We start from the raw sequence: 27274 nt of genomic DNA, 5'->3' as shown, positions 1-27274 counted from the left end.
GTAACACCCCCTTGGTGCTAAGTAACCCAAAGCAGTGCTTTGCGCTGGTTTGTGTTACTTTTACGGTACTTTCCAAGAAAGTAAAGAGATAAAACAAGATTTTGCATTGGTTTGCCTCACTTTTGTGATGCAAACACAGTGTAAAATCTTAGTAAATATACCTCTGTATATGTATAGAAAGAACCCCAGCCTCTGAGGTGTAATGCTCATTGGCAAATGTGCGTAAGATTTTCCGCAGTAGGATCTGCACAATGGGGAGAAAGAATGCCTGATATGACAAAAACAGGAACTATAGCAGTGATGAAAGAAAAGGGAGTGACCACAGCAGGACTTTCAACACATGACTGAAATATGAGTGACAGCACTATGAGTGAATGCAAGAAAAATGAGAGAGAATGACAACCAGTTACCTGGTGTGAATTGCCACCTGTATGGGAGTGGAGACAGCACTCACATATTTACTCACTCATCCACCTATAATCTCATTTCAGAAGATTAAACAAATGCTCTGGAGATCTGAATGTAACCCACATAACACCAGTGCCCTAATTGTATATATTCTATGAATCGTGGAAGCTTGTATTACTGCTACCATGCTGAACCTGATCTGTAGAGAAAGGAAGCTTGCACCGTGGCTACCTCCCATGTCAGAGGGAAAGATTTTTGTTGAAACCATGATGCATCTGTTTTCAAGGATGCAAGCTTGAACTGTCCCTAGCTGTGATGTACCTGTTATCTATTTATTACTGCTTTTCTGACACTGCTCCTGATGTCGCCACTTGTACTGCTCATGTTGTAACTGTGATGTGTGTTTGAGAAGTTTGATATGAGTCTACACTTTGAAAAAATCTAAACAATTGACATTGTCAATGCTTGTTGTAATGCATGATGTCAATAAAAGAATGAAAACTCACAAAATATTGAGAACAGTTTACTTTTGGTTACACATGTGCAAGAAGCATCGTTTTTTAGATCACGTTGCAGAATTGTAAAACCTACCTATCAAATGATTCCATGTTTTGTGTGACACTTACACCCATTTCTGACAGTTAAGCCAGTATTGCTCTGTATGTTGAAAATTGTGAGCACATAATGAGAAAGTTAAAAGCAAAACTACAAGTCCCAGAATGCAACTTGCGGAAAGACCAGTACTGGCAGTTGGCATCACGTAATGGAGCTTCCTGACAGCCTTATGAAAAGCCAAATTAAATTCAGTTTGTGATTTTCTTTTTGTTTGGAGGCAATCAGTGGCTAAGCAGACAAGCGGCTGAGTGGGTGGACATGATCTTTCAGATGCTCATGTGAGCATTCCACTGCCAATGGGATAATAATAACATTTCTCCTAAACTGAGCTAAAACGACATTAGAGCACAGAATAATGACAGCCTGTTTGTACTGATTACAGTGCAGCAGCAGCTAAACTTGTCTGAGGAAATACAAGAAAACAGAAGCAAAGTGCTGGCGCCCCTCTGCCTTGCAACATTTGTTTTACTCCCTAGTATTGCAATCCCATTGTCTTTAAAACAGAGGCCTTCAAACCTTTTTAATCCAGCCCCCCCATCATGTACAAAATATCAATGAGGACCCCCAACATGACAAACATATTTTTTCATAAATATTCTAAATTGGAAGCCCTAATATATTGTAACAAGCATTGGCACCATTAATATGTAGACACAGACGTCAATGGTTTTGCTAATGGTGGTTTGCTTTGGTGTACTGAATCGTCAAAGTCTACCAACGTGGAAGTCCTTGCATGTGCTTGTATTCGACGCACAAGTGGCCATTTTGGAATTGTTTTGTTAAAGTATAATTTCAAAATGCCCCAGTGTTGAGCACACGTGTATGCACAAGTAGCCGTTTTGCAATCATTTCTGCCTTTACTTGAAGGACTGCAGCGTTATATAGCTGTACAACGAGATGGGATACTGTGCTTTATTTGGGCATTGGACAGAATAGTGGTACATACATGTATATGAGTCTGTGCACTTACTTTTGTAAAAAAAGGAGAGAATGGTCTGGAGATGTATATAAAATAGAAATTTGGTAGTGTGTTCATATGTGTGATGGTAAACTATTGTATTATGTGAAAAGCAGTGTGCTGTGTTTGTGATGTTACGGGAATGTGCGCTACAGTTGTATATAAAGGTAGAAGTGAGCTGCATTACATGTATCTAGGCAGTAGTGAGCTGCATGTTTATCTGGAAAAGGACTGTGATAAATGTATCTATAGAAAGGGGTAGTTAGCTGCATGGGAGACTAGCATGGTTCTATATTCAAATGTATATTTAAAGAAGTAGTGAGATGCCTATGTATATGGAAGGAGCTATCTGTGTGCATGGAACCAGAATGTGTACTGCATGTGTTTATAGTAAGAAACGATTTGCTATACATATATACAGAAGGAAGTATTGTTGTGGGGGTTTATGTTCCAGTCCACCATGTACTTTCATATGTAGGCGTGGTACTTTGCTGCGTAAGGGGGGACTGTGGGTGTGTCTATCATAGGGCACAGTGTGCTGTATGTGAACAAAAGAATTGTACTGCATTTGTGTAACAATGGAACTTTGCAGTACATGTTGTCAGTAACAGGGGTTGTGCATATATTGTAGCAAGAGTATTAATAGGGATCGAAATGCTGGCGTATGCATTCAGAAGCAGGTATGATAATGTGCTCTCCATGTTTATACTTCGTGCTACTTGTGTATGAAAAAGGGCAAGAGTATTGGGAAGTAGTATGTGCATTGCAAATCTGTAGGTAAGAGGAATGTATGCTACATGCAGTTTTGAAACATGAAAGGAGCTGTTTTCATGTATGTCAGAGTGTATGATAGTTGGCTGTATTTTGTTTGTGGATGTAAAAAGGGCATGTGCTTGGAAGGGGGTTGTGCGCTAGATGTCTATGGAGAAGACGGTAGTGTGCTGCATGGAGATATTGCAGACACATGCATCCTTTTCTTTATGTAAGGAAGGAGTGTGCAGGATGTGTACATGGAAGGTATTAGTATGATACATTACTGGAGGAGGTTGTGTTGTGCAGTGATACATGGTAAGGAACTTTAAGCTCCAAGTGTTTATAGAATGTAGTACAGGTGTCTTCAAACGGGGACGGGCCCCCCTAGGGGGGCTTCAAGTAGTCCCAGGGGTGGCCCGAGGCTCTGGCCACAAGAAGCATTAGGCTGCCACCTGCTTTGTTTTTCAATGGAAAAACCATGAGCTGCAGTAATCCACTCTGTAATGGGCCATCACTAACATCTTTTGTCATTCATATCCTGGCTGGGAGAAGGTGTCAAAGGGAAAGGAGCTCCAAATATTCTTCAAACCCCCACTTCTAATTATCACACTGTGGATACCGTTACACCCTAGAACAGAGGTCTTCAAACTGGGGGGTGGGCCCCCCCTTGGGGGGCCTCAAGTGATCCCAGGGGGGGCGCCAAACTCTGGCCAAAAGAAATATTATACAGATAACATGCCTTTGTTTTAAGCAAAAGCATGTTATTGCAGTTTTAAAAAGGTAACAATACTTAACTGCAATGTTTAAATAGGTTTAGACCTATTTAAACATTGCCATCTTTCTAAAATAATTGTGAAAAATTCTGAGGGGGGCCCAATGATTTTTATTTTTCAATTGGGGGGCGAGGCATTAAAAAGTTTGAAGACCACTGCCTTAGAAGGTCTGCAAGACCAAAATAGTATGTTTGGCTATCATGTATTTGATTCGATTTTTTAAACAGTAACATAACTTAATTGCAATGTTTAAATAAATCTAGATATATTTAAACTTTGTCAGTTCAATAGAATATTTGTGAAAATTGTTGAGGGGGGCCCGATGATTTGTTTTCCCATGTGGGGGGGTGAGATAAAAAAGTTTGAAGACCACTGATGTAGTAGCCTGTGCATGTTTGATGCATGTTTTATGGTGAAGTAGAGTGCAACATGTGTATATTGCAGGGACTGCATGCTTAAAGGAGATAGGGCCACATGTACGAAGATCCGTTTTTGTGGCTCGCAAAACCGTATGCACAACAGTGTCAATGACACTGTCTGTGATTTGCAATGGGGTCGCAAATAACCTACCTCATGAATATTCATGAGGTAGGTCATAATTTGCGACCCATTTGGGAATGGCGGCACTCACAGACATGGTGTCCCTCTGGTGTCAGCAGACCACCATGTCTGTGACTGCTTTTAAATAAAGCAGTATATATTTTTCTAAATGCACCCCGTTTTCCTTAAAGGAAAACGGAATGCAGTTCGAAAAACAGAAATGAAAAGTTTTCTTTCAATTTTTTCAGAGCAGAGACCACTGCCTGCTCTGAAAAATTGTTATCGCTACCATTCAAAAAGGGGAAGGGGTCACATGGGACCCCTTCCCTTTTGCAAATGGGTTAGCATCAATTTGAAATTGGTGCTAACTGCGATTATTTTGCGACCGCATTCGCGGTCACAAAACAATCATACATACCATTTAGATTCGGGATTAGGAAGGGACGCCCTTGACATGCCCCTTCCTAATACCGAATCGCATAACCCAAACTGCGATTCGGTAAGAGTTACTGAATCGCATTTTGGGCTTTGTACATCCCAAAAAGCATTTTTCTAGAAGCAAAAGAAAAATGCTTCATACATCTGACCCATCGTTTGTAGTCACTTTATAGTAAAAGGCACTGTGTACTACATGTGTACTTTAAAGGTGGTATTGTGCTGCTTATGGAGGAATTCCTTAGCTGCATTTGAATACTGAAAGGAATTGTGTGCTGTAGGAGGCTGGCCTGGCTTGTAGTGGGTACCAAGGGGTACTTACACTCTGTACCAGGTCCAGTTATCCCTTATTAGTGTAGAAGAGGTGTTTCTAGCAGCTTAGGCTGATAGAAGGTAGCTATAGCAGAGCAGCTTAGGCTGACCTAGGAGACATGCAAAGCTCCTACTATACCACTGGTGTCATATGCACAATATCATAAGAAAACCCAATACACAGATATACTAAAAATAAAGGTACTTTATTTTTATGACAATATGCCAAGAGTATCTCAGTGAGTATCCTCAGTATGAGGATGCCAAATATACACAAGATATATGTACACAATACCAAAAATATGCAGTAATAGCAAAAGGAAGTAATGCAAGCAGTGTAAAGTTACAATGTATTGCAATAGGAGCACACAGGTATAGGGACAACACAAACCATATACTCCAAAAGTGGAATGCGAATAACGTATGGACCCCAAACCTATGTGAGCTTGTAGAGGGTCGCTGGGACTGTAAAAAAACAGTGAGGGTTAGAAAAATAGCCCACCCCAAGACCCTGAAAAGTAGGTGTAAAGTGCACCTATATTCCCCAGAGAGCACAGAAGTCGTGATAGGGGAATTCTGCAAGAAAGAACATCACCAGCAATGCAACCAAAGTGGATTTCCGGACGAGAGTACCTGTGGAACAAGGGGACCAAGTCCAAGAGTCGCAACAAAGTTGAAATTGGGCAGATGCCCAGGAAATGCCAGCTGAGGGTGCAAAAAAGCTGCCACTGGGTAGTAGAAGCTGTGGATTCGGCAAGAACGAAGAGGGCTAGAAACTTCCCCTTTGGAGGATGGATATCCCACGTTGTGAAGAAGCTTGCAGAAGTATTGCCACGCAGAAAGACTGCAAACAAGCCTTGCTAGCTGCAAGGGTTGCGGTTAGGGTTTTTGGATGCTGCTGTGGCCCAGGAGGGACCAGGATGTTGCCAATTGCGTGAGGAGACAGAGGGGGTGCCCAGCAAGATAGGGAGCCCTCACAGAAGCAGGCAGCACCCGCAGAAGTGCTGGAACAGGCACTACAAAGAGGAGTGAACCGGAGCTCACCCGAAGTCACAAAAGGGGATCCCACGACACCGGAGGACAACTCAGGAGGTTGTGCACTGCAGGTTAGAGTATCGGGGACCCAGGCTTGGCTGTGCACAAAGGAAATCCTGGAAGAGTGCACAGGAGCCGGAGCAGCTGCAAATCACGTGGTACCCAGCAATGCAGTCTAGCGTGGGGAGGCAAGGACTTACCTCCACCAAACTTGGACTGAAGAGTCACTGGACTGTGGGAGTCACTTGGACAGAGTTGCTGAGTTCCAGGGACCACGCTCGTCGTGCTGAGAGGGGACCCAGAGGACCGGTGATGCAGTCTTTTGTTGCCTGCGGTTGCAGGGGGAAGATTCCGTCGACCCACAGGAGATTTCTTCGGAGCTTCTAGTGCAGAGAGGAGGCAGACTACCCCCACAGCATGCACCACCAGGAAAACAGTCGAGAAGGCGGCATGATCAGCGATACAAGGTTGCAGTAGTCGTCTTTGCTACTTTATTGCGGTTTTGCAGGAGTTCTGAGCAGTCAGCGGTCGATTCCTTGGCAGAAGGTGAAGAGAGAGATGCAGAGGAACTCTGATGAGCTCTTGCATTCGTTATCTCAAGAATTCCCCAAAGCAGAGACCCTAAATAGCCAGAAAACGAGGTTTGGCTATCTAGGAAGGAGGATAGGCTAGCAACACATGTAAGAGCCTATCAGGAGGAGTATCTGACGTCACCTGCTGGCACTGGCCACTCAGAGCAGTCCAGTGTGCCAGCAGCACCTCTGTTTCCAAGATGGCAGAGGTCTGGAGCACACTGGAGGAGCTCTGGGCACCTCCCCTGGGAGGTGCAGGTCAGGGGAGTGGTCACTCCCCTTTCCTTTGTCCAGTTTCGCGCCAGAGCAGGGCTGGGGGATCCCTGAACCAGTGTAGACTGGCTTATGCAGAGATGGGCAGCATCTGTGCCCATCAAAGCATTTCCAGAGGCTGGGGGAGGATACTCCTCCCCAGCCCTGACACCTTTTTCCAAAGGGAGAGGGTGTAACACCCTCTCTCTGAGGAAGTCCTTTGTTCTGCCTTCCTGGGCCAAGCCTGGCTGGACCCCAGGTGGGAAGAAACCTGTCTGAGGGGTTGGCAGCAGCAGCAGCTGCAGTGAAACCCCGGAAAGGTAGTTTGGAAGTACCCGGGTCTGTGCTAGAGACTCGGGGGATCATGGAATTGGCCCCCTAATGCCTGAATGGCATTGGGGTGACAATTCCATGATCTTAGACATGTTACATGGCCATGTTCGGAGTTACCATTGTGATGCTATACATAGGTAGTGACCTATGTATATTGCACGCGTGTAATGGTGTCCCCGCACTCACAAAGTCCGGGGGATTTGCCCTGAACGATGTGGGGGCACCTTGGCTAGTGCCAGGGTGCCCACACACTAAGTAACTTAGCACCCAACCTTTACCAGGTAAAGGTTAGACATATAGGTGACTTATAAGTTACTTAAGTACAGTGGTAAATGGTTGTGAAATAACGTGGACGTTATTTCACTCAGGCTGCAGTGGCATGCCTGTGTAAGAATTGTCAGAGCTCCCTATTGGTGGCAAAAGAAATGCTGCAGCCCATAGGGATCTCCTGGAACCCCAATACCCTTGGTGCCTCAGTACCATATACTAGGGAATTATAAGGGTGTTCCAGTATGCCAATGTGAATTGGTGAAATTGGTCACTAGCCTGTTAGTGACAATTTGTAAAGAGAGAGCATAACCACTGAGGTTCTGGTTAGCAGAGCCTCAGTGAGACAGTTAGGCATCACACAGGGAACACATACATATAGGCCACAAACTTATGAGCACTGGGGTCCTGGCTAGCAGGGTCCCAGTGACACATAACAAACATACTGAAAAACATACGGTTTTCACTATGAGCACTGGGCCCTGGCTAGCAGGCTCCCAGTGAGACAGTGAAAACACCCTGACATATACTCACAAACAGGCCAAAAGTGGGGGTAACAAGGCTAGAAAGAGGCTACTTTCTCACATGTGCTTTCTTTGTACTTTAGAGGGTGTACTCTACAATATGTAACCCTGCCCCAACCCCCAAAGTGGTACCGCGGACCATAACGAAAGCAAGAAGTACCCCTCCACACACCCTAAAACTGTGAACATGTAGTATATTGGAGCCCTAATGAGAGTGTAGTGAGCCCCACACCCTAGGCCTCGGTGCCACTGTACTTGCTGAGGTAATGATAGCCTGTAATATCAGCAACAGCCTTATACACAGACCCACACATGTGCTATAAAGTTACTGGAAGATACAACAGTACATACTGAGACAATGAAAATCAAAAACGTAATGCAATTGATGACTAAAAATAGTCAACATACAGTTGAATTGGGCAACTGCTATACAAGGAAAACACTTTCTGAACAGTAACTGTGTGACATATATATTTTGAACATCCTGTCACCAAATATGGAGGAGCTGGAAAAAAAAAGATAAAACGTTTATAGAGATCGAGAGGTTGAGTAATTTATTTTCGGGTGTAAGCGCTCAGTACCAGCAGCCGCAGAGCTCCAGGATGTTATGTAATTCCCGTTTGGCAGGCCAGAAGAGGCTGCAAGAGCATTACAGGCGTAGGGGCTAGGGCATGCGTCCCACACACACAGCTGCAAACATCACACACTGAAGGCTCGTGCGTTTCCCCAAGTCTAGTGCCTCTTGATAAACAGAAGATTGTGCAAGCACTAGAGAGTCGCCTTCAGGGTGTCAGCTTCATGAAGCGCCTCACGCCTGCAAGTTACAAGTGAATGAGGGCTGGAGAGGGCATAGTTTGGCCAACCAACCCTTTAGGCAGCATCGACGGGAGAAAGAGACACAACTGTGGCATTCGGGCAAAGGAAGTTCTGATAAGCAGAAGAGAATCAATAGAGGAGGGAGTGTGAGAGGGTGAAGAGGAAAGCAAAACACAGGGGACAGGGGAGACAGCACGGTTTTCAGCATGATACGCTCGCTGGCGCCTGGAGCCAACCCCTCCACCCACGAGATCAATTGAGGCCCCCCAGAGGTCCCATCCTCACCTTGAAGACCTCTGATTTAAGAGACTCTGAAAATGTTTGAAGTACATTTTGGAAAGGTTATGGAAGGTGAGACACACCACCGGATTGATCCGTCCAGACAAGAGCATCCCTAGCTGAATTGATGTTAAAGGCTGGTCTGCCAATCCACAATCCAAGCACTACTATGGGTCGCTGTTATATAATTTGACTGCCTGTAGTAACCAATGCTTTTAGTTTTCAAATTTAATTCTGAAAACTATTCTAATTTTTCGAAATATATAAAATTTGATCATCTACACATGAGATTTATAATATTAACGTTTTCATTTACAGATTTTTTTTATATTTTGAAAAATTCTAATCCTTTTTCCAATTAGTTTAAAAAAAATTTTTTTAAAACATTCCTTACTGCGAATAGTCAAATAATACACCGTCCAAATATCGGTGCCAGGACTGTGGACTGGCAGACCCGCAGACATTTCACATCAGACCCTCTACCTTGGACTGCCACACCTTTGTGAAGCACCCTGTGCGTGCATGTGCAACCTGTGTGCTGTCCCGGGAGGGCCCCCATTGGTGATATTAGATACCCATTACCTCTACGTCTGTCCTCCTCGTCATAGTACTTACATTCGAGGCTGCTCCGCCTCCAACAGGGACCTCTGCCCAAGCTCCCTCCTAATTAGAAACTCATCGTGATTTAACACTAAAAGCGACCCCCCCCCCACCCCACTTCCTGTTAGTAACCAAGCTCGTATAACTGTGTTGCAGGAACTGGGAGGGAGGACTGGAGCTTACTGTGACTAGAATGAGCACTCTAAAGGTGCTGAAGGTTACAGGTAAGTAATTGGTTTATTCTCCGTTCTTTTTATTAACCAGGCGTCTACAGATAACTGACTTCATTAACTCAAGGCCCTTCTAGCATCACCCTGCCCCTGCACAGAGACTCTGTTTACTTTACACTCACACAAGCACATTGCTCCCACCACTTCGTCTTCTTGTCTCAACAGCTGTGACCTGGAGTGGCTCAGACATACATCAGAGCAACACAATTTCCAGGGATGGCTGGCGGCAGTTTGGTCCCCGACAAAAGGTGCTGGTAGTGCCCACTGGCCAAATTAAGTTATGAACATTGGAAGTGGTCGAAGTAGGCAGACACCACCGAGATCGGCATTGTCATGTTTTTTTTTTTTTTTTTTTTTTTGCATAATGCAAATCCGTTCATATAGTTTCTGAATCAGAAAACAGGCCCGTAATGGAAGCAGATCCTAAAGGCAGTGGTAGAAGTGGGCGAGATCTACTGGGAAAGACGGTCCCAATTTTTTTTACAGTAACAGTTCCTAAACAACCGTAGCATCCAGGGGCACAGTTCGCATACTTTTATTTATGCCCTTCGACCTCTGCCTTCAGGTACAGCTCGAGAATTCCCTGTTAAATGTCGCCTGCGCTCGGCCACAGGAACAGGCCGCGCAGAGAACCGGTTCATTCCAAACACACTGTTGGTGCAGCTGACTTCTACGGGATGGGCGGAGCTGCAGGGGGCTCTCACCTAAGGGCCCAACCCCCTGGGGTTCTCATTGTGGCGGGCATTACGGCTCGCTAGCAATCGTCTTGGTATCAGCTGAGTGTAAATGTTTGCCACTGGCATTTTGATGGGCGCATCTCTCACTGAAAGGTCACCACTGCTCTCTCCTCTCCTACTCCCAATTACCTTTGATTTCCCCAAGATTGTGACCGCTCCTCCTAAAAAACTGTGACTGTTTGCTGCACATGCAGATTAATATAAATTGCCAGAAAGGCCCATGCCATGTATGACACCTTAAACCATGTCTAGTACTTTTTTTGCTAGCAACATAATTCTGGAGATTGCTGATTTGGCTTTTCAGTTTGTGGCTGTCAGTCATGAAATACTTGGGCTCATTACTCTTTCTATCCTGCTGCATACCTGCCTCCGCCCCATTGTCGTCAATAGTTGCAAATGAACCTTATTTAAAAACACACAAATAGTCATTTCTTCAAACCACAAACTCAGAGTATAGTCGCTTACCCAGCATAATGGCGCCCAGGATATCGCACATTCTGTGTTTTTTAACTCGATGTAAAAGAAAACATAAAAGATTGGACCAAAAAGAAAGTTGTTGCCGTGACTTTTGTTTACTGCAGAACAGCGGGAGGTGTGATCCGCCCCAGGAAAGCTGATTTCGGACCGAGGGGCCTGCTGCCTTATCGTTCAAGTGATCATATCTCGTGTGAGGGACACCAGTGAGCATATTTAACTTTTTAATAATAATATTGACCAGCCACTCAAAAACTGGAATGTGTTTAATGAGGCTAGATCTATTAGGTCTCCTGGACAGATCACGAAAAACCGGGACTGTGCAGCCAAATCCAGTGTATCTGCGAGCAGATGACATGACACCAGCTGTTCTGCCTTCGATCGTTTTTCTGCAGATTGCTGGACAGAAGCACTAACAGCATAGTCTGTAAGCATAACCATCTACTCATCCTATGAGTGTAGAACACCCACACCCACCCCAGCCCTGTCAGCCAATCAGGACAATCCATTTCAAAGGGAATTCCCAATAGACATGTTGGAATAGAGGCAGATTGCACTTTGCTGGAAGTCCCGTGTTTTTGCCTTTCAGTTAGGTGACCATTTTATGAGAGGAGAAAAGCCTCTTAACCAATAGAATAGCAGCGTGATACAGGGTTTCCCCCGCCATGCTGCTGCTTCATTATGTTTGAACATGGCAGCAATGTTACGTGCAGGAACATACCTTGAGAGCCAATGGGAGGGCACAATTAGCACTCTTTCCGCATAAGCACACAGCCCATGCTCAATCAAAAGCTGTACTCAAAGTATTCAACACGTGGGCCGAACCTCAATCCCTTTCACGGTAGTGCTTCGGAAAGTCATTTTTCTGTTGATCCCGTTAGGACTGGAGTCAGTTGTGCTGTCAAATAGAACAACACTCTGACTCTTTCCCCTGTGATGCCGACCTTGCTCTCTGGACTCCGTTCTGGTTTTTAGTTTGATTGTGTCGTTTCAGTTCCCTTCCCCTGCTGACACATCCCAGATCCTTGCCTCAGCTTATCAGCTTCACTTCCTCCTGGCTTAGGTTCAACGTGAACTAATCTTTCGGAAGCTGGTGAGTATACTTGCCAATTATATGATTGTTGGGAACACCATGTATTTTTGATTTACACCAAAGTGCTGCTTTTCAAATAGTGGGTCGTTGTACCTCTGGAGAGTCTCCTTGAATACCTACACTGATCAGAGATTTACCACTAGAGAGAGCCTTTCCAAAGAAGAATTGGGATTGTCGCTTGTCGCTCTCATTCATGTTCACCTCCATTCCCTTGACCCTCCGGTGTTTGAACCTGTCTGCGCATTCTATTTGGTACATCAGATAACAATTGCAAAATCTGAAACTTCTAATGGCCTGGTTTAGAGTGGTGATAACTGAAGATCCTTGAAAGTCTGCAGGAAATACTAAATAAAGCTAATAGAATCCACCCGCTGAATTTCCTCCACTGTTATGAGGAAATACATTCAACTGGTGGATTCTCCTCCATATTTGGCTTTTCCTCCAGAAACTGGAGGTTTTCCAGTTACCACTTAATTCTGTTTCAGGATCCTGGTGCTTTTATAGTTTGTATTCCCAAAAGCATCACATACGCACATTTCTTTGCATGCACTGGTAAAAGACAAATAATGGCTCTACGCCCTTTCCCATTATCCTTTTGTCATCCAGGGTTTGATATTTGGGAGACAAGCCAAACCTACACTCTCTCTCTCACTCTATATATAAATATATATATATATATATATCAACAAGAATTGCTGCACTCCCAGAGGTAAAGATTCGCAGATTCCATTTATTCACAGAGCAGCACTTCAAACACCACTACGCGTTTCAACATTTCGTCTTCCTCAGGTGGTTTCAGTTTGTAGTCACACATGGTTCTCATTTACCTGCCTTATATAGACACAGGGGCATACTGGGAGTTATAGTTCAGAGTGCCACTTTCAGAGTCCTTCCTTAAATGTAGCTGATCAATATTTGCTTTCTGCTCTTTTCACAAGTAAACAAACTATTAGAAGTCATACAAGTCTCTGTGTGTTTATGCTCAGTGTGTTCTTATGCTCCTAGTTCCATTAATAAAGACAACATTCACATAGAATTAATTCAGTATCAGAACCACCTGTGTTTAAACATTTCAGTAAAGTTCTCTGCCGGCACACTGTTCAAAATAAATCTTTCCAGAATAATTTGTTGCCAGCCCCTTTGACATCTGTCTCTGTGACACTTAAAACTGTGATTTACTGCATTGCCTCAGGCCATTTTCCCCTGAATAGTTATTCAGTTAGGGCTGCATCAGTGTTGTGGCATGATAGTTGTACGACTTCAGCTCACCAAACATCCTGATAAGGATGCCCCACTGATTTCAGGATGACGCAAGGCACATTTGAAGTTTGCATATTCATCCGTCTCCAAGTGTATAGTACACATGCAGGAACGTAGTATTTCCTCGCCACCTGTATCATTCAATGTTGTTTCCATTCCACATAGCCGGGCGCTGCCACTTGTAAATTAATTAGAAAACAATTTGTCTGAAAAGCAGTGCGCTCTGACTGCTGGTGCCAGCATAGGGTTGAGAGCAGGACCCACGAAAAATATGCCAACAAGAATTGCTGCACTCCCAGAGGTAAAGATTAGTAGATTCCATGTATTCAAAGAGCAGCACTTCAAACAACACTACTGTAACTTTAAAGAAATGTTTAACACATGTTCTGCTAATGAATTAACTCTATGTGAATGTCGTCTTTATTAATGGAAATACAAGCATAAGAGCACTGAGCATAAGCAACACAGAGACTGGTATGACATCTGTAGGAAGTTGGCTCTGTATATACTATCTCAAAGTGAGAGATGTGTGCACAGAGTCCAAGGGTTCCCCTTAGAGGTTGATAGTGGCAAAATTAGATAATACTAATGCTATATTTTGTGGTAGTGTGGTCGAGCAGTAGGCTTATCAGAGGGTAGTGTTAAGCATTTGTTGTAAACACACAGGCAATAAATGAGGAACACACATTCAAAGACTTAACTCCAGGCCAATAGTTTTTATATAGAAAAATATATTTTCTTAATTTATTTTAGAACCACAAGATTCAAGATTTGAGGTAAGTACATGAAATGCAATGTACTTCACACAGATAAGTCTAGAACTTTGATTTAACACAGTAGTACACACAGTTTTGGTTATTAAAATGGCAAATAGCTATTTTAAAAGTGGACACTGCAAAATTCAACAGTTCATGGGGGAGGTAAGTTTGGTTAGGTTTCTCAGGTAAGTAAAGCACTTACACAGTCAGTCTCCTCGGCATATGCAGCTCACCATTGGGGGTTCAAGGCAACCCCAAAGCCACAGCACCAGCAACACAGGGCTGGTCAGGTGCAGCGGTCAAAGGAGGGCCAAAAACACATAGGCACGTATGAAGAACAGGGATGCTCCGGTCCTAGTCTGCTTACAGGTAAGTACCTGGGTCCTCGAGGAGCAGACCAGAGGGGTTTTTTAGAGCACTGGGGAGGACACACACCCACAAGCCCACAAAACACACCCTTAGCGGCACAAGGGAGGTGGGGTGCAGTAAGCAAAGTAGGTGTCGGGTTTGTTATTGAAAGCAAAGGAGGGACCCAGGAGTCACTTAGGCGATGCAGGCAGGGCACGGGGGGGGGGTTCTCGGGCAAGCCACCGTCTGGGCTAGGATGAGGGCCGTCTGCTGGTCATTCCTGCACTGCTAGGTGGTTCCTCTCGGTCCTGGGGGCTGCGGGTGCAGTGCTTGGTCCAGGCGTTGGGTTCCTTTGTTACCAGGCAATCGCGGTCAGGGGGAGCCTCTGGATCCTCTATGCAGGTGTAGCTGTAGGGGTGCAGGGAGGTCGAGTCAGGGTGTCCACGTCGTTGGAGTCGCCTGGGAGTCCTCTCTGCGGTGTTGGTTCTCCTGAACTCAAGCCGGGGGCATCGGGTGCAGAGTGTGAAGTCTCACGCTTCCGGCGGGAAGAGAGAGTCTCTTTAAAAGTTGTTTTAAAGTTGCAAAGTTGTTGCAGTTTCTGAACAGTGCCGATGTTCTCGGGAGTTTCTTGGTCCTTTAGGTGCAGGGCAGTCCTCTGAGTCCTCAGAGGTCTCTGGTCCTGTCGGATGCGTCGCTGTGCAGGTTCTTTGAGCCTGGAAACAGGCCGGTAGGGCTGGGGCCAAGTCATTTGGTGTCTCCGTCGTCTCTGCAGGGTTTTCAGGTCAGCAGTCCTTTCTTCAGGTTGCACAAATCTGATTTCCTGGTTTTAGGGTCGTCCCTAAATACTAAATTTAGGGGTGTGTTTAGGTCTAGGGGCAGTAGCCAATGGCTACTGTCCTTGAGGGTGGCTACACCCTCCTTGTGCCTCCTCCCTGAGGGGAGAGGGGCACATCCCTATTCCTATTAGGGGAATCCTCCAAAACAAAGATGGAGTATTTCTAAAGGTAGGGGTCACCTCAGCTCAGGGCACCTTAGGGGCTGTCCTGACTGGTAGGTGACATTGTTTTTCTCATTATCTCCTCTGGACTTGCTGCCAAAAGTGGGGGCTGTGTCCAGGGGGAGGGCATCTCCACTAGCTTGAGTGCCCTGGGGCATTGTTACACGAAGCCTGAGCCTTTGAGGCTCACTGCTAGGTGTTACAGTTCCTACAGGGGGGAGGTGTTAAGCACCTCCACCCTGTGCAGGCTTTTTTTCTGGCCTCAGAGAGCACAAAGGCCCTCACCCCAGGGGGTCAGAAACTCGTCTCAGTGGCAGGCTGGCACAGACCAGTCAGTCTGCACTGAAGAATTGGGTAAAATACAGAGGGCATCTCTAAGATGCCCTCTCTGTGCATTTTTTAATAAATTAAGCACTGGCATCAGTGTGGGTTTATTATTCTGAGAAGTTTGATACCAAATCTTCCCAGATTTCATGTAGCCATTATGGAGCTGTGGAGTTCATTTTGACAAACTCCCAGACCATTTACTTAATATGGCCACCCTGTACTTACAATGTCTAAGAATGGACTTAGACACTGTAGGGGCATAATGCTCATGCAGCTATGCCCTCACATGTGGTATAGTGCACCCTGCACTTGCAATACCACAGTAGTCAGACAGTCACTCACTCTCAAGAAAGAATCACACAAGTGTTGAAAAAATAAAGGATTCTTTATTACAGCACTACTACTAGACTAGCATTGGTGTATCTGCCTTTGGAGATATCTACACACAATATATACACAAAATAACCAGCACAAATAGCATAAAATACACAGCGCACTATGAGGGTTGGGGGAGGGGTAGTAAATCATATAATCAGAAAGTAGAATGTGAAATAGTGAATCCAACTAAGGTAAGTGTGGTAGTCAGCTAGGGACTGGAGGTAGATAGAAACACCAGAGGTAAGTACAGGTAGTGCCCCCAGCGACCAGGTGCAAGGTAGTTACTCACCCAGTCGTCCCATAGGCTAACACAGGGAGTAGTGGTTGAAGTTTGTGAAATTCAGGACCCTTCCCAGTGGACCCTGAGGAAACCAACAGACAAGAGGAAGGTCGGAGAGTGACCCTACCCATGAACTCCCAGAAGACACGAGTACCTACACCAGGGGACCCGGACGCAGAGAAGAGAAGGGAATCTCCCCGAAGTCAGTAGAAGCCTCAGATTGTCCAGCTGCTGTCACAACCTGTGGACCAGGTCAGTGGATCCCAAGAATGGATTCCAGATGTGGAGGGCCTGAAAAGAAAGGGAACGGAGTCCAGCACTATTGGAGGTGCCCAGGTAGTGCAGGTGGCAATGCCCACCCTCATAGTGGTGAAGTTTCTGCAAGTTGGTGGAGGAAGAAGTCCAGCAACGGGATCCAGGAGTTGCAGAAGATCCCAGGAGTTACCTACATGCAGTCCCTCGATGGTCACCGGATTGCTGGAGGGTCAGTGACCAGCCAGGTTATCAACAAGCATTGGCCAATGCAAGCAGGCGGGTCGGTGAAGTATTTGCAGAGTTTTGAGAACCAGAAAGGTCCAGGAGACTCTACCCTTGAGGGGGATTCAGGGCTGGCCCTCAGAATGCAAGAAGGCCAGAAGAAGTTGTTGGAGCCCCCAGGAGTGCCTGACAGACGATGGACACAGGGGGTCACAAAGAGGCTTCAGCAGCACAACAGAACAGAAGTCCCATGTCGCAGGAGTTGGAGGACAGGGGATGATCTTCAAATTGCAGAGTGCTGGAGGACAGGGCTTCTTGGTGCCTCCTGGAGGAAGAGTCAACAAGCCTTGACAAGTGCAACAGTTGTGGTGCTCGGGGTTTCAGTCAGGAGTAGGGGCCCACAGTCTCCCTAGTTGCTCAGAAGACAAGCAGGACCCAGAGGAAGCCACAGACTCACAACCTGTGAAGTGGAGCCTTTCGATGTCCATGCAACAGCAGACCCCACCAGTTGGTTGATGTTGTCTTGAGGTGTGGATACAGGAGTGTGACTCCTTCACTCCAAGGGAGATTCCTCTGTGCTTCCAGGTGCAAACAGAGTACTTGTGACCCTAGAGGATGCAAAGCGTTAGATGTTACAGAATTCTTGCAGAATCTGGAGAAACAATGTTGCAATGGGAGCCTTCTGACCAGAAGGCGACGTGTTTCAGTTCCACCAGCAGCAGTTCCAGAGGCCAGGAACAGAAGATGTCTTGCAGAGAGGTCCTTGGAGAATCTTGCTCAACGAATCTGAGGAGCCAACCACGAGGGATCCCTTAAGTAACCCTAAAAGTGGATTGTTCACTCTCTGAAGTGACCCACACATCAGAGGGGGTCGGGGACATCATCTACATGGCCTAACCAGTGAGATGCTCCCAGGAGCCTCTGCCCATCTTGTTTCCAATTTGACAGAATAAAGTGGCCACCTGGCAGAGCCCTGTGCACCTCCCTAGGGGAGGGGCTGGATAAAGGGGTGATCACTACCCTATCCTTCATGCAGTTTCACTCCAGAGCGGGAACCGGGGTTCCTGAACTGGTGCAAACTAGATTATGCAAGGAGAGCACTAAATATGCCCTTCAAATCAGTCTGGTGGTGCTCAAAGGTCACCCCACCCCCCCCACCCCTTAGACACCTAGGGGCATGGTTATGCTATGTTTGTGCCAAATTTGCATAATTTTTTCTTACGCAAATTCAGCGCAAACTTCACTCTAAATTTTGACGCTAGACGTGTCTAGTGTCAAAATATTGGAGTTTGCACCCACCTTGTGTCAATGAGATGCAAGGTAGGCGTTTCCATCTAAAAAATGGTGCTATCCCCATAGCCCCATATTTATCCCCGTACTAAAATGATGCACGGGTCGAAGGAGGGGCTAAATAATGGTGCAAGGCTTGCTTTGTACCATTATTTAACACCTGGTCAGACCAGGCATTAGGGGACGTGTGGACCCATTTTCATGGTTAAACACCATGGAATGGGTCCACAGGTGCCCTCCCCAAGCCCCAGGAACACCCCCACCCACACCAGAGGGACACCAGAGGATGGGGGACCCCATCCCAGGTAAGTAGGGTAAGTATTGGTAAGTATATTTTATTTTATTTTTAAGTGCCATCGGGGGCCCTAACTTGGGGCCCCCTGCATGGCACTGAGTGCAATGGCCATGCCCAGGGGACCCTGGTCCCCCGTGCTGGCCATTGGGATGGTGGTCAAGACTGCTGTCTTTTCTAAGACAGGAGTCATGTGTTATGGATGGTTGTGCATCAGGAAATGAAGCTAGGCTGGTTTGAGGCATTTTTTTTGCCTCTAACCAGCCTAACGCCATTTTTTGATGATCATTCTCCATCTCCTTTCCCACCACCCCACCCGGCTAGCGTCATTTTAGTTGACGCTAGCCCAAGCTTAGCACCGGCTTGTCCCATTCCATTAATATGGGGCCCGGCTAGTGCTCAGGAATGTTGTAAGTGAGCGCTAAACTTTTTGGTGAAAAACTGCGCCAGCAGAGTTTTGTGCCAAAAAGTTTAAATATGGGCCCTAATACACAGGGGGAGGTTGTCACACCTCTCCCCTGCAGGAAATCCTTTGTTCTGCCTCTGCCTCTGCGGCCTAAGCCAGGCTTTTCAGCAGAAGGGCAGAACAGTGCCTGGGGTCAGCAGCAGCTTGGGCTGGCAGATATACCCCATAAGGCTGAACTGGGGGATCCTCTAAGGAACTCTCAGGGTACATGGTATCATGTAACTAGTACTGGAATCGGTGTAGTTGCATGAATCCAACATGTTTGATACCAAACACACCTAGGTTTGGAAAAGCCATTATGTAATTTGACCAGTGTCCACTACATATCTTAAGATGGGTTCACAACACTTACAGAGTCCAGGAAATGGAGCCTGGGGTCTGTAGGGACACCCTGCTCATGCAGGGGTACCCTCACACCTAGGGACATGCACCCTGCCCTTGGGCTGAAGGGCCTACCAGAGGGGTGACTTACAGTGTCTAAGTGCAGTGACCAGGATATAAGGCAAGCCTTATATCTGTGGTGAAAGGGTGCACGCACCATTTCATTCAAAGGCAGGCCTTCAGACACAGTTTTCATGGGATCCCATGGGTGGCACAACACATGCTGAATCTCACGAGGGACCCCTGGTGTACCAATGCCCTGGGTACCAAAGTACCATATACTAGGGACTTCGATTGGTACACAAGTATGCCAATTGTGGGGGTAACAAGTTCACCGGCAACCAAATTTAGAGGAGAGAACACAGACACTGGGGTCCTGATTAGCAGGATTCCAGTGAACTACAGTCTTAACACACTGACATGAGGCAAACAGTGGGGTTAACTATGCTAGAGCGATGGCAGGTTCTTACAAAACTGAATCTTTCATTCTAGGGAATACTATCGCCCACCCGAATCCTACCACACTTTGGGACATATTTACAAACCCCTGGCACCTCCTTGCATCACATTAGCATTTTTTTTATGTTAATGTGGCGTTAAGGAAGCATTTTTGCTGTGTCATATTTACAAAGTGGCGCAATGCATGCATTGTGCCACTCTGCACCCTTCTTGCGACACATTATGCCTGTATCAGGCATAATGTATGCAAGGGGGGTGTTCCAGTGCTAGGATGCCCGCAAAAATGGTGCACTGAAATTTACAACATTTCACTGCACCATTTTGGCATAATTTTTAATGTCTGCTCAAAGCAGGTGTTAAAATGATGCACCCATAGTAACCTATGAGCCTTCTAGCACTTTGCTCCACTAGCGTCAACATTTTTGACGCTAGTGCAGCAAAGCCCCACAATAGCATAAAAAATTCTGATGCTATTGTCCTAATGACCTCCATGGTGCACCATATTGTAATTACGGCGCACCCTTGGTGTCGTTAAGTGGGGCAGGGGCGATGCAAGAAAATCGGCGCATCAGTGATGATACTCTCTTTTCTTGTAAACATGCCCCCTACTGTTTCCCTCTGTATGACTTTTGCTGTTTAATGCATTACCTCAGAGAAGGATAACTATTCTATTTGAAAGGCTTTTCTACCAATTCAACATACACAACTACATTTTACACCTATTTCTAAGAATGTTTCTGCAGTGTGAGGCCAGAAATAGACGGGCAGAGGAGCGTTGGGCTTTTGGAGGTCATAGTTTTGCCCTCCAAAGAGAGTTCCCAAAATAGATGACACAACCAATAACAGAGTGGACATGCTGCCTTCATAGTAGGCAGACCCTAGCGTGGGTTACCTGTACACTCTAAAAGAACCTGATTGTGCAGGCATGTAGCTGTGGTAGTGAAAAATATCTCGGCGAGGGGTAGGATCCCTTGAACCTGACAGCACAGTTTAACAAGGGGCACTGACGGTTTTCATCTACCGTGTAGTTTCAAGCATTAGTTATCTGTAACATGATGGCACTTCGATCTCAGGTACTCACATGTAAACACTGAGGAGCTGGTATGTGAGAGTATGAATGGCCGTCAGGATCAAAAACCACCAGGGACACTTGCACCAACAGAATATGCTTTGGTACAGACTAGATTGAGTATTTGTGAGAGGGGTTGTATAGTTTGTCTAAGGTCAGAACATACTGCTTCACTGCCAGTTCATAACATTAGGTGAGAATGGTGAACATGGTATTTCAGAAGTAGCCTCTTTGCCTTCCAGACAGAAGGTCTTCTCAGCACCAGCTTCACTGACCCTTATATTGTTTAATCTCTGAGAGGAGTACAGGGCTTATCGGGGCCTGAATTTCCCACTGTGTCCACACTCCTGCAGCCTCACAAGCCATTAAAGATAGACCAGCCTTCAGTGTTCAAGAATACTCTGTTACAGAGTGCTGCTCTGCTGCTTTTACCAGGTACGTTAGTGTGTGTGGTTATTTATGGGGCGTTTATATTACTTCAGTGTGACCATTAAATATCAATATTTATATGAAACCAGAATATTACCTTTGTTCTTCGAAAAAACATAAAACCTTAACAGCATCTGGGAGACATACTAGTAGGGTTCACCTGCCTGGACGGTGCATGGGCATCCAATACAAACATGAGCAGCACACACAGGCATGTGGAAATGGAAGGAGATGGACAGCCATATGCTCTATGAACCTTCTACCTGTGTCACATTCTCAATACGTTGCGGAAATCCCACTGCAAACAGAACCAAAATGTTCAAGTCACAACTCCCACATCCCTTCTTGTGTTCCTATGTAACGCTGACCTTGAAGGAGTGACTCCTCAAGTCTTGAACTTTCAAAGGCCACCGCACATGCTCACTGTTGGACCTTTCCCTGTTTACAGGGTCATCCCCAAACGTTTTGCCTTCTTCCTCCAATTTTTTCTGGCCCTTTTTGTTGACATTAGGACACTGAGAACTTGACCACTGTTGATCAGTGCTAAAGAGCACGTGCTCTCCCTGTTAAACTTGGTATAATTGGCTTACACCTAATTGACACATTTAATTTACCTTTAAGTCCCTTGTACAGTGGTATCCCTATACTCAAGGCCTGTTAATTAAATGCTGCTAGTGGGCCTGCAGTGCAGTTTGCACCACCCACCGAAGTAGCCTTTCAAACCTGTATAAGGCCTGTTACTGCAGAGCCTGCGTGCTCAGTCTACTGCCACAGGGACCTGGCATCTAAATTTACTAGCCAGGCCTGGAACACCCCTTTTCCTACATATAAGTCACCCCTAAGGTAGGCCCTAGCTAGTCCTATGGGCAGGGTGCTGTGTCTGTAAAAGGTAGGACATATGTGTTTATGTACTACATGTCCTGTTAGTGACAAACAGCCTATCTACTTTCTCACTACTGTGAGTGCTGCCTCTCTCATGGGTTTGCATTGGAAATGCCCTTACATATGTCTAAATGGTATTGTCTAATCAATGAGGGGTGGCGCAGGCATATTTTGTATGGTTGTAATGGTAGTGAGAAATGCTGCTTACTGGAGTAGGAGGATTTGTTATTACCATTATAGAAATGCTACTTTTAGAAAGTGGGCATTTCTCTGTGCTTATGACTCTGGTGTTTTTCAGCTAGACTCTAATCCATGTCTGGGGCAGAGTGACAGCTAGGCTTTCTGCATGTGTTTCAGACAGGCTGTATACAGGGAGGGTGGAGGTGTCACATAAGTGCATCTACATATTGAATGGTCCTCCTGGGCTGGGAGAGGGAGAGGTGGGGCACACCTGCATTTGTAAAGGCTGTGCCCTTGCCTCACACACAAAGGGTTTGTTTACCCCCCACTGATGTCTGGAGCCAGTGCTGGAGGAGAAAGGGGACACTCCTGCAACCAGTTAGTGCTGGTTGGAATCCCTTCTCCCCCTTTTGTGGAGGCTGTGCAAAATGAGTATAAGTACAGGGGGTTTCCTCCCACATTTTTAGAGCACTTTTGGACTTGGGACTGAACCTCTGCCAGAGGGGCTGCTTGACTGCACAAAGGACTCATCTGGACTGTTCTTCTGTTTGTTGCCCTCCTGCCTGGTGTCTGCTGGGTGGCCTAAAAAGACTTATCAGCATTGCTATTCTGCATTTTGCCCTGCTGCCAGTCTGTTCCCTGACTCTGGACTCCCAAGGTACTCTGGCCCTACAAGGAGGGACCACCACTGGAACTTTGTGTTGTGTGTTGGCCTGCCTTTTTGGCCCTGCTTGCCCCCCCCAAGTGTTCTCCCATGGGCCAGTGTGAGACTACTGCCCATGACCCTGGTCGTGCCAAAAATAAATACAGCGCCTGGGGAGTGCTATACAATCATAGCTTGTGGAGAGTGCTGTACGCTTCCTCTAGGGACTACCCCCATATATGAGGAATGCTGTCAGAAGGCCCATATGATTTTGCTTGGTTATGCAAACAGTGAGGTGAGCACTTTGTGGGCTACCGAGTCTAGCGCTTGGTGGGCGCTTCTCTGAGCTCCACTTTGTGAAACAGACCACCTGCTGGATCAGCATGTGGAGGGGCACATTGTGAGTGTCCCCAGGCCAGGGTGGGTGCCATGACCCCTGTGTGACTCCAACCCCACCGTGAAGGAGCAGGAGGGAGCCTGTGGTAGACCCTTGAGCTGCCCGATGTGTGCTGACGAGGCCCTCACCAACAAGCAGGCACCAAAGCTGGTGCTTCACCGCCGCAACCCAGGAGAATCGCACTGGGGGTCCATTTTTGCTAAAGAGGGGGGGGGGGCTGGGATCACACTGACTACGTGGACAGCCCTCGCTTACCGAAGGAGACAAGCAGCTGCTTGAGTTGGGGGATGCCACACCACTGTTTGTGGGCAGCAGCCTCATAGAGGAGGCCCGGGATGCCTTAGAGGGCTTTGGGCACTCCTCCAAAGTAAGGGCCTCTGGCGAAGAGGCCATGGAAGGCAGTGGTTGCCCAGTGTGGGTGCGGGCAGCTGCAGTTTGTGGTAGTCCCTCTGTGAGGAGAAAGGAGTCGGCAAGAGCCAGATTATACGGTGCTCTCACGCGCAGCAGCCCCCGTGCATTGTCACCTTGGGAAGCCCATATTCCCTTACCTCTGGGGGAGGGCCTGGATTTTGTTTCCCTCCCGGATGGAACAGAGACCTCAACTGAGGCCCCATCCTGCTGAGGACAATTTACCATATTTATGGGCGCAGGAGTGCTGGAGCTCCTGTGCCCGACAGTTGAAGCTGCAATTACCATATATCCTCTAAAGCAAGGGCAGATGCGATGCAGCCTTTGTTGGGAAGGTGGTGGCTGGGGATGCTTCTAGGTGTTGCAGTTCACCCCATAATTCTGCCTCTACTGTTTCTGAATTTGTGGTGTATGTCCAGACTGGTGTGATATGTGCTTGCCGTGTTGGGAGTGACCACATTGTTCCAGGGCCTTCCTTGTATACAGTGGGAGGGTAATGTTTTCTCTTATAACATATGCCAAGGAAATGTTTTCCTGACCTGTCCAATCTAGTAACCTTTCTCTTTTGTCTGTACTCACTACAATGTTGTAGTATGACGCAACTTGTTCATTGGTGGCATTTTACAGGATAGGCGCTATAATGTTTCTTCTATGATCTTTTTGTGTCTCATGGGAATGGTTCATTTTATGTGCATTCATGATGGTGTCTTGGCACCTCTGATATTATGTTTATGCTGACGTGTATTTTTGGTGATAATGATAACCTGACCACTGTTTGTGTGGTAGAATACTAGTAATCTATGTGATTACCTGACTACTGCTTATTCTTGCAGACTACTAGTAACCTGTGTGATGTTCTGACAACTGCTTGTGGAGCAGGGTATTACTGATACATGTCGTGTTTGGCCTAATGATGTTTCATGCAATACAGTTTATTTTTATATAATTTGGTGTTGTGTTTCCTTTGTGGTGTATTTATTGTGTCACAGGTGTTGCATGTGTTGTGCAATCGCTATACACATTGCCTCTGGGATAAGCCTAACTGCCCATTCCAAGCTACAAAGGGGGTGAGCAGGGCTTATCTTTGGTATGTAACTCCCTCGCCCTGACTTAAGTGGTAGGATCTGCCTGGCTTAGGAGAATACCCCAGCCAACCAGAAACCCTATTTCTAACACTCATGAATGTCATAGACACCATGGGGATGCGGAGCCACAATGCTAATGGAACCTCAAAATTACAGCCTCTTCAGTGTGCAGTGAGCAGGTCAGATAAAGGGCAGGAAAATAACATTCTATAGGATTAGGCCAGGATCCTTCCAATGAGGAGACCAAATGTGATACCAAACTGCACATCACTCAGAACTAGTCATCGCACAGTGCTAATTATGCAGGTGCTTAGACTGGCAAATTGAAAACAGACTCACAAGGAGAGGCAGAGACTGATGGGAGACAAGGGCAGCTTTGAACACCACTCTCCTTCCCCCAGAAATGATCCTTTTTGCTTTGTGCATCTGCTACACTGAAGTACCCCAAAATGCACCTGCAACCATGCTTTTAGCTTTCCATTTCAATTGCTGAAAACTCTGTTTATTTTCCACCACCACCGATGCTTGATTTATGTGATGTTTGCTTTCCATTAAAAAGTCGAGGAATTTTCTAGTGTGTGCTCTGGTCAACAACTCTTTAATCGCATTTTGATTTGACTAGAAACTTGTCTGCATGGACCCATTTATTATTGGACTTACGTCACCCACCAGATCTCAGGTCATTTGGCTTTTGGGCAGTGTTCTGTACACCAATTAATTAATTTACTGCCCCGGTGTAAAACTCATTATCTTCCAGAACGAGGCTTATACATTTTGCCGAATTGCCGCACAGCGAGCTGTTCAGCTTCTCACCACACATATTTTGCACGAAAACGTTGTGAAAATATGCTCAGAGAAAACAAAAATCGAAAAAAGAGAAAACATGCAGTCACCCGTTATTCAAATTTCCATACGGCATGCTGTGCTCAATGCCGACCTTCCCCACTGAGAATGGAGCGGTAATCAGTTACAGCTAATTATTAAGCTCAGAAGATCAACGAACTTGGATGACGCGGCCTTTAGAAGATAAGAAAATATTCCACGTAGGAGAAATATACTTTCTATACATAGCTGTATAGATTTACTGCTCTCTATCACTTCTAGGAACAGTGTGATCTTTACGTGCCTGTTGTTCAGAAAAGATGAAGATAAACAGAAGTTGTAAAGGAGATAACGAGGGCACGTATTCACCGGGAACAGAACTACAAGATGAGGCCACTGCAGGAAACCTCAAAGGTACTAAGGGGCATATTTATACTCTGTTTGCACCGAATTAGTGTCATTTTTTTAACTCTAATTCGGTGCAAAACGAACTCCATATTTATACTTTGGCACTAGACCCGTCTAGCACCAAATTTATGGAGTTAAAGTTATTTTTTGGCTGTGGAAACCTACCTTGCCTTAATGAGATGCAAGGTAGGCGTACCCATGCAAAAAATGACTCTATGGCCTTAACGCCATATTTATACTCCCGTGTAAAAATGGTGCAAGGGAAGGAGGAGGGGTCAAAAAATGGTGCTAAACTAGCTTTGCCCCATTTTTTAACGCCTGGGTCAGGGCAGGCATTAGGAGACCCGTGGGCCTATTTCAGTGGTGGAACACCATGGATTAAGCCCACAGGTACCCTCCACAGGCCCCAGGGACACCCCCACCCACACCAGAGGGACAGCGGAGGATGGGGGACCCCATCCCAGGTAGGTACAGGTAAGTATTTTATTTTATTTTTTAAAGTGCCATATGGCCCCCTATACAGGGCACAGGGTGCAATGGCCATGCCCAGGGGACCCTGGTCCCCTGTGGTGGCCATTGGGGGAGTGGGCATGACTCCTGTCTTCTCTAAGACAGGAGTCATGTGGTATGGATGGTTTTGTGTCAGAAAATGACTCTAGGCAGGTTAGAGTCATTTTCTTTACTCTAACCTGCCTAACGTCATTTTTTGGTGCAAAACCCCCTTCTTCCATACCGCCAGCCCGATCCGACTAACGCCATTTCTTTTTACACTAGCGTACCCTTTGCACTGGCTGGCACCATTCCATAAATACGGTGCCCGGCTGGTGCACAGAAATGGTGCAAGCCGGTGCTAAAGTTTTGGTGCAAAACTGTGTTATTGCAGTTTTGCCCCAAAAAGTATAAATCAGGGCCTAAGTTGCAGAGAGTGCAGAACGTAGCTCATGTTCTACACAACACACGAAAAACCTGCTTTTAAATGCTCAAGCTGTCAATGGTAGTGTGCTTCCTATCAATGAGAAACACTCCACACACGCCATTTCAATACAACATGATACACTGTATAGTCACATCTACCTTTCATTCTGATCATGTTGATAAATTCAGTTCCTTTGAATTGGGTAATGGTGACACTGGTTATTTATAGCTCTTAGTAGCAGTAGAACAGTGGGAGTCAACATTATATAATAGCAAGTTAGTGTTATGGTATTTATGGTACAGTGCATATGCCCCTC

This window comes from Pleurodeles waltl, chromosome 8, assembly GCF_031143425.1.
Source record: "Pleurodeles waltl isolate 20211129_DDA chromosome 8, aPleWal1.hap1.20221129, whole genome shotgun sequence".
NCBI classification, from domain to species: Eukaryota; Metazoa; Chordata; class Amphibia; order Caudata; family Salamandridae; genus Pleurodeles; species Pleurodeles waltl.
This window is presented reverse-complemented; position numbering follows the sequence as displayed.